Source organism: Toxorhynchites rutilus, chromosome 1 (assembly GCF_029784135.1).
Source record: "Toxorhynchites rutilus septentrionalis strain SRP chromosome 1, ASM2978413v1, whole genome shotgun sequence".
NCBI classification, from domain to species: Eukaryota; Metazoa; Arthropoda; class Insecta; order Diptera; family Culicidae; genus Toxorhynchites; species Toxorhynchites rutilus.
In genome coordinates, this window is record NC_073744.1 from 70,999,063 (window position 1) to 71,008,238 (window position 9,176).

At 40.0% G+C, this 9,176-nt stretch overlaps 1 long non-coding RNA gene across 1 annotated transcript; it reads right to left on the reverse strand.

Annotated features, from left to right (window-relative positions):
• Positions 1–467: 467 nt before the first annotated feature.
• Positions 468–1,385, reverse strand: LOC129763141 (uncharacterized). The gene is made up of 3 exons (XR_008740803.1): positions 1,328–1,385; positions 873–1,268; positions 468–816 (listed from the first exon to the last, which is right to left on the reverse strand). It is a non-coding gene; the product is annotated as an uncharacterized LOC129763141 (long non-coding RNA).
• Between the last annotated feature and the right edge of the window lie 7,791 nt (positions 1,386–9,176).

A 9,176-nucleotide genomic window follows, 5' to 3' on the forward strand; every position in this document is an offset into this window, starting at 1 on the left:
AACACTCAAAATCTCGTTCTCCGGCGTAACGCTTCCGTTTTCGAAACATTGAACTTACACCCCAGTATAGAAATGAAAGACGTAGTCCTACGTCAAAACACACGGTTTGTTTACTTTTTCCTCATACATCCATAAAATCCGCTATACGGCGACAGCATACCACCCACAATCCGTTTTGCCTGCCAAGATCGGGTCGATGAAATGTCAACAATCGACCTCAAATGCTGCCACCTTGCAATCGATTTATCGACCTTTCATATGCATTCATTGAACAACTTGACGCCACTTTTTTGCCAACATGTGCAAGGCGTCGACCTGCATGTAACGCTGCTTCCAACACTGATCGTCTCTTGTTTGTATTGGTTTGTTATGAAACATGAAAAGGAAATACATTGATCGATTTTAATCATTTTATTGAAAAAAATTATAAAAATCCATGTATAATAAAAATAATAATGTATATAATGGAATCGGTGCATCCGGGTTGTCTGGATTGACGATTCACATCCGACTGAGTACATTGATGAATATCTCCTTGCCCTTGATGACACAGATATGTGGCTGAGGAGGATTCAGCAATGTGCGTGAAGCACGGGATCTCCGATGAGGAAAATTGCTCGAAATACTATCGATGGCCAGGTCCTGATACTGTTGCTGTTGATGCTGTTCCCCGGAATAGCACCCTGGTCTCAAAGGATACTGCTGCGGGAAAGCTGATGCTGTTGGCTGGTGTGACAGAAGTGGAAATAAGCAATGTGGTGATGAGGGAAATCATCTTTCTCACTCGCCGATTGATTGAGTCGGATGTATTCATAGCTGAAACAAAATAAAATGATTAGTAAGTGAAAAGCAGAAATGAATTCCCTACTCACCAGTTGTATGATCCGGATAAAAATGCGAACATTAAAATATCATGCGATTACGTTCGCTTACCTCGCCTATTTTCATTCTACTATACAACGGAATCAGTGCATTCGGGTTCCTCCGGGGTGGTAATTCAGCTGAGCAAGTTGATAAATACCTCCTTGTCGTTGAGTTTTCGTGTCTGAAGAGGATTTTTGAATGTGCGCGAAGCACGGAACCTCTAATGGGGAAAGTTCTTCGCAATACCATACCATGGTCAAATTCTGCTGCTGCTGTTGATGCTGCAGGAAAACGGATGTTGTTGGCTGCTGTGATAGAAGTGGAAATCCGTACTGTGGTGATGGGAGAAATCATCTTTCTCACTTACCGATTGATGGAAGCAAACAAGTCGAATGTATTCATAGCTGATAAGACAAGATAAAATAATTAATAACTAAAAAGCCGAAATATATTTCATACTCACCAGTTGTATGATCCATTTGTTTTTGTTTGAGATGACAGTTTAGCGGAGTGGAAAAAGGAACCACCAGTGATGCCATTTGGTTTGTTTAATTATTCAGTATTTTCGACTAACGAACTACCGCGTTGACGATATTGGGGAATAGGCATGACAGTATGGATTTGCAGAAGGAATGAATACACTTTTAAAATGAAAATTATGAATGAACATGATTTTTCCTTAATCAAATTAGTACTCTATGTAAGTGAAAATCACCATTGCCTGCAAGTGGTGAAAAAACGTCATAAAAAATATGTTTTGAGATAATTTTATATTATAATGACAAGATTTTTTTGAGAATATCTGAACGTCTATAGAAAATAATTCAAATTAGGGTCATGACAACGTACTTTAAGTAGAAAAAATTATGCCAAGAAAAAAATTTCATACAAATTTTAGCAAATATGAACTGATTCGGGCCGACTAATATGATAGAGAATAGTTTGCGTCATACAAACTAATGCCGTATCCAGATGTCGATACCTTATCGTCGTCATCGTGAATAGGTAACAGCGTTACGGTCGTTGTTAGGTCGATGTTTTTTTCGACGATTGGATTGTGGGCATCTATGTCGCGAATTATTCTTTTCTACAACACCTACCGGTCGTTTTCGTTGAACATATGCTGACGGGTCGTTACGTTACGGTGTATATAGGGGAAGGCGGGGGAAGATGGCCACTCTCTAGATTATCGACACAATCATCTATTGGGAAGTTATACTACATTATTTTAGTGTATTGCATTACCCTCAATTATGTATACTCATTTTGGCGTGTGTATAGGTGAAACGTTATGATAAAACAACAAAAATGAACTTTTCAGATACCTGGGTTAAGACGGCCACTATTGTAAGAGATGTGATTTGCCATAAAATATATTATTTGAGCGCACGTAACTGACGAATTAATTGAGAAAATCACACTTATTGTATTGTTGGTTGCATAACTTAAGGCGCATTCATGATAAATTTGATTTGTTTTCAGATGCCACATATAATGTTTTATTATGATAAGGGTTACGCATTAAGCACGTTATAGGTAATACAGGGAAAACTACAACTTCCACTCTCATCACACTTAATCTATAGTGTAATATCCTTGATCTGTAGTACAATTCTGCCGGAAACAATAATCCTCAATACGGCTAGAAAAAACATCCTAAAGATCGATGCTGACATAATGAAATATTTCAATTTTGTATACATTGTGTTTGATTGTATCCCATGCTTAGGGTGGCCTTCATAACCCGTCCTCCCCTAGATGTTCCATAACAAATGGCGCTACGTGACGTGAACGTGACGGTGTTGTTGTATGTGCATCGCACTTTACTCTGAAATGCGTATGGCTTGGTCTCCTCCTACCGATGCTATGAAGTAGAACATTACCTACATTGGATACAACCGACTAAACACTATTTACATCTCTCAAAAAATCTGGCCGCCTGTACATAACGATCATACTTTCAATCAGCTACGAAAGCTGTGCCTTTCTTCCCTGCTAGTGCCGAATGTTTGACGCACACTGCTCCCCTACACACATATCGACAGGCTGCCATCCCATGCTGTGCTAATCATGCGGCACGCCTCCCAATAACCATGATGATAGTAAGCTCAGCGGCAGTTTGGCATTTTTCCGGGAGACGTTCCGCGCACAAGTGGTTGTTTGCTCTCTATATTCTACATGTGTAGGTGCCGCAGTCACATTTATGTCCCATCGCTATTATGTTTATCGTTATTGCAGTACAACGTAATAAGGTCGAAGACAACAACTGTTCGAGGGAGGATAACACTCCGAACGAACGGTGGTGATGGTGATATCGTGTAAGTTATTTTTCTGCTATTTCAGCTGGTTGATGGCTGATGCTGCGTTGAGTTTTCCCGTGTCGAGTATCGTTAGTTACAGGGATTCTACCCCGAAATGGGTGCTTAACAGTGTTATCAAGCCCGGTCGAGGCACCAGGATCGTGTTTGAATGATTTCAAGCTGTGCGGTAATTGCTCGGAAGCACCAACCGGTATATTTAGTTATTTCAGCGAATCGTGCCTAACTATGTCATTCATTGCTTCCATTTGTCAAGCGAATCTGACAACACTGGTGTCCCACCAGTCAATCCCAGCGGGTGTTGGCACATAGTGGAGCCCCTATCCGTACCGATAAATTGACTGGCTATACGAAACAGATTATTTGGATACCTGACACGGAACCGAGCATGAAAATCCGTTGCAGCCTGCTATCTTTTCGCTGACAATGTCAACGACAGCAATCAGTAAACATTTCATACCAGAAAGTTAAATGATTATGTACGAACAATATCATAATGAGGATAGTTACGAACTTTATGTACTTTTTGTCTCGTAATCTCGTTCGCGCTGTAGATTCGTGCACAGCTAATAGAGAAGATTAACACCCGGGAAAACTTATACATTTCTCAAGAATTACGTTGGACCATCGCCTTCGTCGTCACCGCAAGGAGAGTGAAGTGACATGCCTCCATCCAGGACTCGCCTGGCCACATCCACTGAACAAAGCGAGAGCAACTTTTAATCCCTGTCGATACAAAGTTTTCCCCAGCTCCACCCTCTCCCCACTATTGACACTCGCTTCAACCTAGAGGAGCCAACATTATTGGGTGATAGTGAATTATCTTTGTTCTCTCTATGTGGGCTGGTTTCGGTTTTGGAGAGTACATGTTAGTTGGCGAAACCACACGCTGAAGACGAACAATTTCACAAAGTTTTGTCGTGCCAATGTGTGATTGATCAGGTTAGAATGAATAGATTAGTATTGAAGTTTTCGGGAGGGGACTGTTATTCCACACGTATATTGTTAAAGTTCTAGGTTATATTTTATTGATGAAACGCGATGGTTACAATTTTATACGGTACGTCACGTGGTTTGAATTAAAAAAAGTTTTTCGGGGTGAAGTAACACATTTATAATAGGGTAGGCCCGTATTATAAAATTATGAAATAAAGTAGGAAATAAAAGTAATAAACATTATATTTTATTCATCGTTCATCCGAAAACTGTCATTCTACTGATGATACGGCTCATCAGTCGGCGCACACCATCTTTCGCCAATTCAGTGTATTCTACTCCACTGTCTTTTTGGCGCATTTTCAACGAAATTACGACAGAAGTTAAAGACATTGTCACATTGTGGTGTCAGGTTGGTTGAAGAAGGAATCAAATTAATCATGCATATTTACGAGAAAATTAACAAAACAAAACCCCGGAAATACTTGTACACTTACACATTTACTTCCGTTTTACAACTTCATTCTGTACGGAATTTTGACTGCTTTCAAATGAAATCAACAGAATCATTCGTAGTAGCGTACTTTTTGAATTTAAGTCAGAAGGTGAGGTGTGCGCCGGTGCGTTGTCATGCTGTAATATTACTTTACCGTGTCTTTCCATTCCGATCTTTTTTCCAACAGTGAAAAGTTGGAATTTTTCATTTGTTGTCGGTAGTAATCTGTATTCAATGTTCATCCGGTCGCCCAATAGGCTGCGCTTACATGCCACAGTATACCACGAAGACATCCGAGCATGGAAGAGGGAACATTATGGGGTGTAGGGGTGGATAAGATCATGGATCAGTACCTCTACGCCCAAATCCTAAGAGATGTTATGATCCCACACGCCGAGTGGGAGATGCCCCTGACATGTCAGGAGAACGATCCGAATCACACCGCCAAAACCGTATAAAAGTTGTTCCAGGATAACAAAGTCGACGTCATGGAGTGGCCAGTGCAGTCACCACGGAGAAGTCGAAAAATAATCGATCGATTCAGTAGTTTCCAAGTCCATAAGAATCAGACAGAAATATAGAAAGACAGAAAGACAGACATCACTCTGTCGTGTTCGACCAACCATACGAAACCCATTTCGCTAGTGAGGAACTTATTCTGTTATACGTATAGAGAACTTGAGACGAGAATAAAATGATGAGACGTAGGTCGTTGAGAAGTAGACACCAACTAAGCAAGACGTTTGTATTTTATTCTTGAACATAATGAACATAAGAACATAACAGTGGCGACGTAGGAAAAAAATAATTAAAGTAAAAGTAAAAAAAATAAGTAAAAAAGAAAGAAATAGTGTGGGAAAGAAAAATTTAATTTTCATAGCAGCAGAAGGTAGCGTGCTGAATAATTTTCGGCTGTGAGTGAATTCCGATTATCATCTGCAAGGAGATAAATTTTAACTGGTGCCGTGTTTGAGCTTGATTAGCATCATAGAATCTGATGCATTCTAAAAAAAAAATTTTAGGATGTTGTGTCCAAGATACGACCGCATTGTTGACGTAGAACTACGCTGTTATTCTATATAAGTCGCTTATTCATACCTTCGGATATTATTCTATAATGCTGTGAAATTTAGAATTAGTAGAATAATCTCTGAAATGGTTTTTTCATTGTAGAGTTTGTTGACGATAATTGATTGATAATTCATTCTTGCCCTCGCAAAACAATACACTAGCTGATCGTAAGTCACAATTTATTCCATGTCAATGCAATGAAAATTTACCTCGAACGCTTTTCTTTTTTTTGCCTTTTTCGCAATTGACATAGACTCGGCTAGACTCGATTATATACATGTTGCACCAGCACCATTATTCCACATCTCATAACTACATAAATATATCTTTGACACCGCATGGAAACAACAACAATGACAACACTTGCAAGTATCAAATATCATGCTACACGTTATTTAGTATTGCCTTAAAGGAATCGCACCTCTAGGCATCGTTCGTACAACGTAAACCAAGCGCCAAACAAGCGTTCGCCATAGCATGCATACAGAGCCATACATTGGTGGCTTGAAACTACAAGGAATATAAACACTTCTCATCATTTTACGCTATTCTCAAAAGAAACGCTTCTGTTAATATTACTGGCCTCGAAAAAAGTTGTATTTTGACGTAGGACTACGTCTTTCATTTCTATACCGGGGTGTAAAATCAAAGTTTCGAAACCGAAAGCGTTACGCCGGAGACCGAGATTTTGAGCGTTAATAGCTCCTGAACAACTGAACGAAATGGTATGATAAACACTTCATTCGAAAGATAGAATGTCTACGCGTTATATACTTGTTACTTTTTGATCCAAAAACTTGTTTCAATAGTCTTAAAATTGTTCTCAAAACAGGCTATTGAAATCACCAATCGGTATATAAGCGAGCGCCGCTCGGAAATCCACTCAGTTCTAATCGAACAGCGATTGGAGCATGTTGTCACTGTTGTGGTGAAGCTCTTCGTATCATGAAAGCGCGGATGAACGGTGTCACCAAGAGCCTGTTTGTGCACCTTAGGCCAGAAGGGAATCCATCAGGAGGAGAGTGATGCCACAAACGGTTCCCCGGGAAGACATCGCTAGACACACATACACGCGCGGAATTCTTTCCATTTGGATGCCATTCAGCATCGAGAAAGTTCCAGAAAGATCTAATCATTTCTGGAAAATAATCTGCCAGTTCCTCTGGGAATTTAAAAATACATTCATGTGAAAGAGTTTATTTTAATGTTTTTTAACCATGTAACACAGCGATCAAATACATTTGATTTTGTAATTTTTCAACCAAGTGTAATTAGCAGGAAAGCTTCTGAAGATTATTCTTCCCCATCAGTAGAATATTTCCGTATCCAATATTGTATGCGCACGCAATCGATTATTGCTCAGTCGCCGAAAGTTTCGAGATCAGAGAGTTCATTCCCCTCTAGTTTGCCTTCCAAATTGCCATCGTAAACCACACCTTCTCTCGATTCAATCACACACAAAAAGCATACTTAAGCGATATTCTGGTGCTGAGACGCATTCATTTTTCGTGAGGACATCGACAAGACAACATCGTTGCCTAACGTGCTGGAGGAGGTGGACGGCGAAGGATCGACACATACACGCGCAGAATTCTTTCCGTTTGGATGCCATTCAGCATCGAGAAAGTTCCGGAAAGATCTAATCATTGCTGGAAAATAATCTGCCAGTTCCTCTGGGAATTTAAAAATACATTCACGTGAAAGAGTTTATTTTGATGTTTTCTATCCATGTAACACTGTGACCAAATATTTTTCAATCAAGTGCTATTAACAGGTGGTTATCGAGTAAGTATTAACCACTGGTGGGCTTCCAGTATCGAGGAAAATGTGGAAATATCTAATCGTTGCGGGAAAATAATCTGCCAGTTCCCCTTGGAATTAATTACATTCAAACGAAAGAGTTTATTTTAATGTTTTCTATCCATAAAATATCCATATAATACATTTGGTTTTGTGATTTGTCAACCAAGTGCAGTTAGCAGGAAAGCTTCTGAAGATTATTCTTCAGAACAAGGTTTTTCGTATCCTATATTGGATGCATAAAACCTTGTGCCTCCAACGCTCTCGTTTTCGAAGTCCCCCAAATATTCATTTATTCATTCATTCAGAATGGATTTTGATTCAACTTCAAACAAATGATCTCTAAATCAACGATAGTCCTACGTCACCCTTGCGGTTATACCATAGATATAACCCACTTCCTGTTTTTTTCTCATGCTCGAGAGAAGCGAAGCTATCACCCTTAGTGGAGGAAGTTTTGCTACTGGCAAGCGAAACCACATACAAAATTCCAGAACGACATTTACTTTCTCGGTGACTAAACAAGCAAAATAAACTCTTTTTGTTAATAACAACCTCGAAAACAGTAGCAATGCTTCATAGCGCTAATGCAATCCTAGCTGAAGGCAGTTTTGCAACTGGCACGCGATCCCAAATAACTTATAACATTCCAGTAAGACATTCAAGATGCTTTGTATTTCCCAAATATTTTTTTGACGCACAACCTTATGATGACGGAAAACAAACAATGTTAACTGCTTGGAAAAAGACTGAATTATGCCACACAGCTTGTACTCTGCTGTAACACCCATTGATGCGAATTCGCTGATGAGTTTGTCAAGAACGACCGCCTTCACCACCAGCGGGGGGAGCTTGATTTTGGTTGCTGACTGGGTAACGGCGTTTACACTTTCGACCGACGCGCCGAAATCGCCTACTTCGCTGTTGTGCGATGCGGTGTCACACTCGCGAAGACTCGGTTCAGTGCGAGCGCTTTTCACTGCACCAACATCGCGTGCATCATTGGATGACGCTTGCCTCGAAATATTATTGCCCCTGGCAATGCGTTCGTTTTTTGCGGGGCTCGAGCCTGCCTTCCTTTTCTTCTTACTCATCTTACACTACGCGAAGCGTCCAATTTATGACGCGGAAAGAAAACCAAACGACGATATCCAAGTTGGATTACCACTGGTGGGGTCCAATCTTAGATCGAAGCGCAACGAAAGCAAAGTGAACTGGATTGCTCAACAGTCCGATGCCGAATGAAAGTTTGCCTCAGCGAGATCCACTGTTTATACTCTAGACAAGTATTCCCCTTCATTCTTCTACTTTTCGTTTGTTCATGGGGACTTTGAATTCTACGATTTCCCCTCCGTTGGTCGTCCACAAGTTGCTCGTTATTGACAGGTCTGTTCGGGAAAGCACACAAATGGACAGAACAAATGTATGGGAAAATGGAAACGCCTCAAGTTTTCATGAATTTTCACCATTTACAAACCAGGGGATTCTAATGTATAGCATATTAAACAAATCTTACGGAATTTCCGATTCGTTTAGTATGTGAATCGCCAAAATCCGTTCGCGGCAAAAATAGTTATTAACGTTAACTTTATTTCATAAAAACGTGACCTGTTTTCTGATTTGGCAACCTTAATGAAAGACGTAGTTCTACGTCAAAAAATAGTGATTTTTGTAATCGACCAATTTTGAAC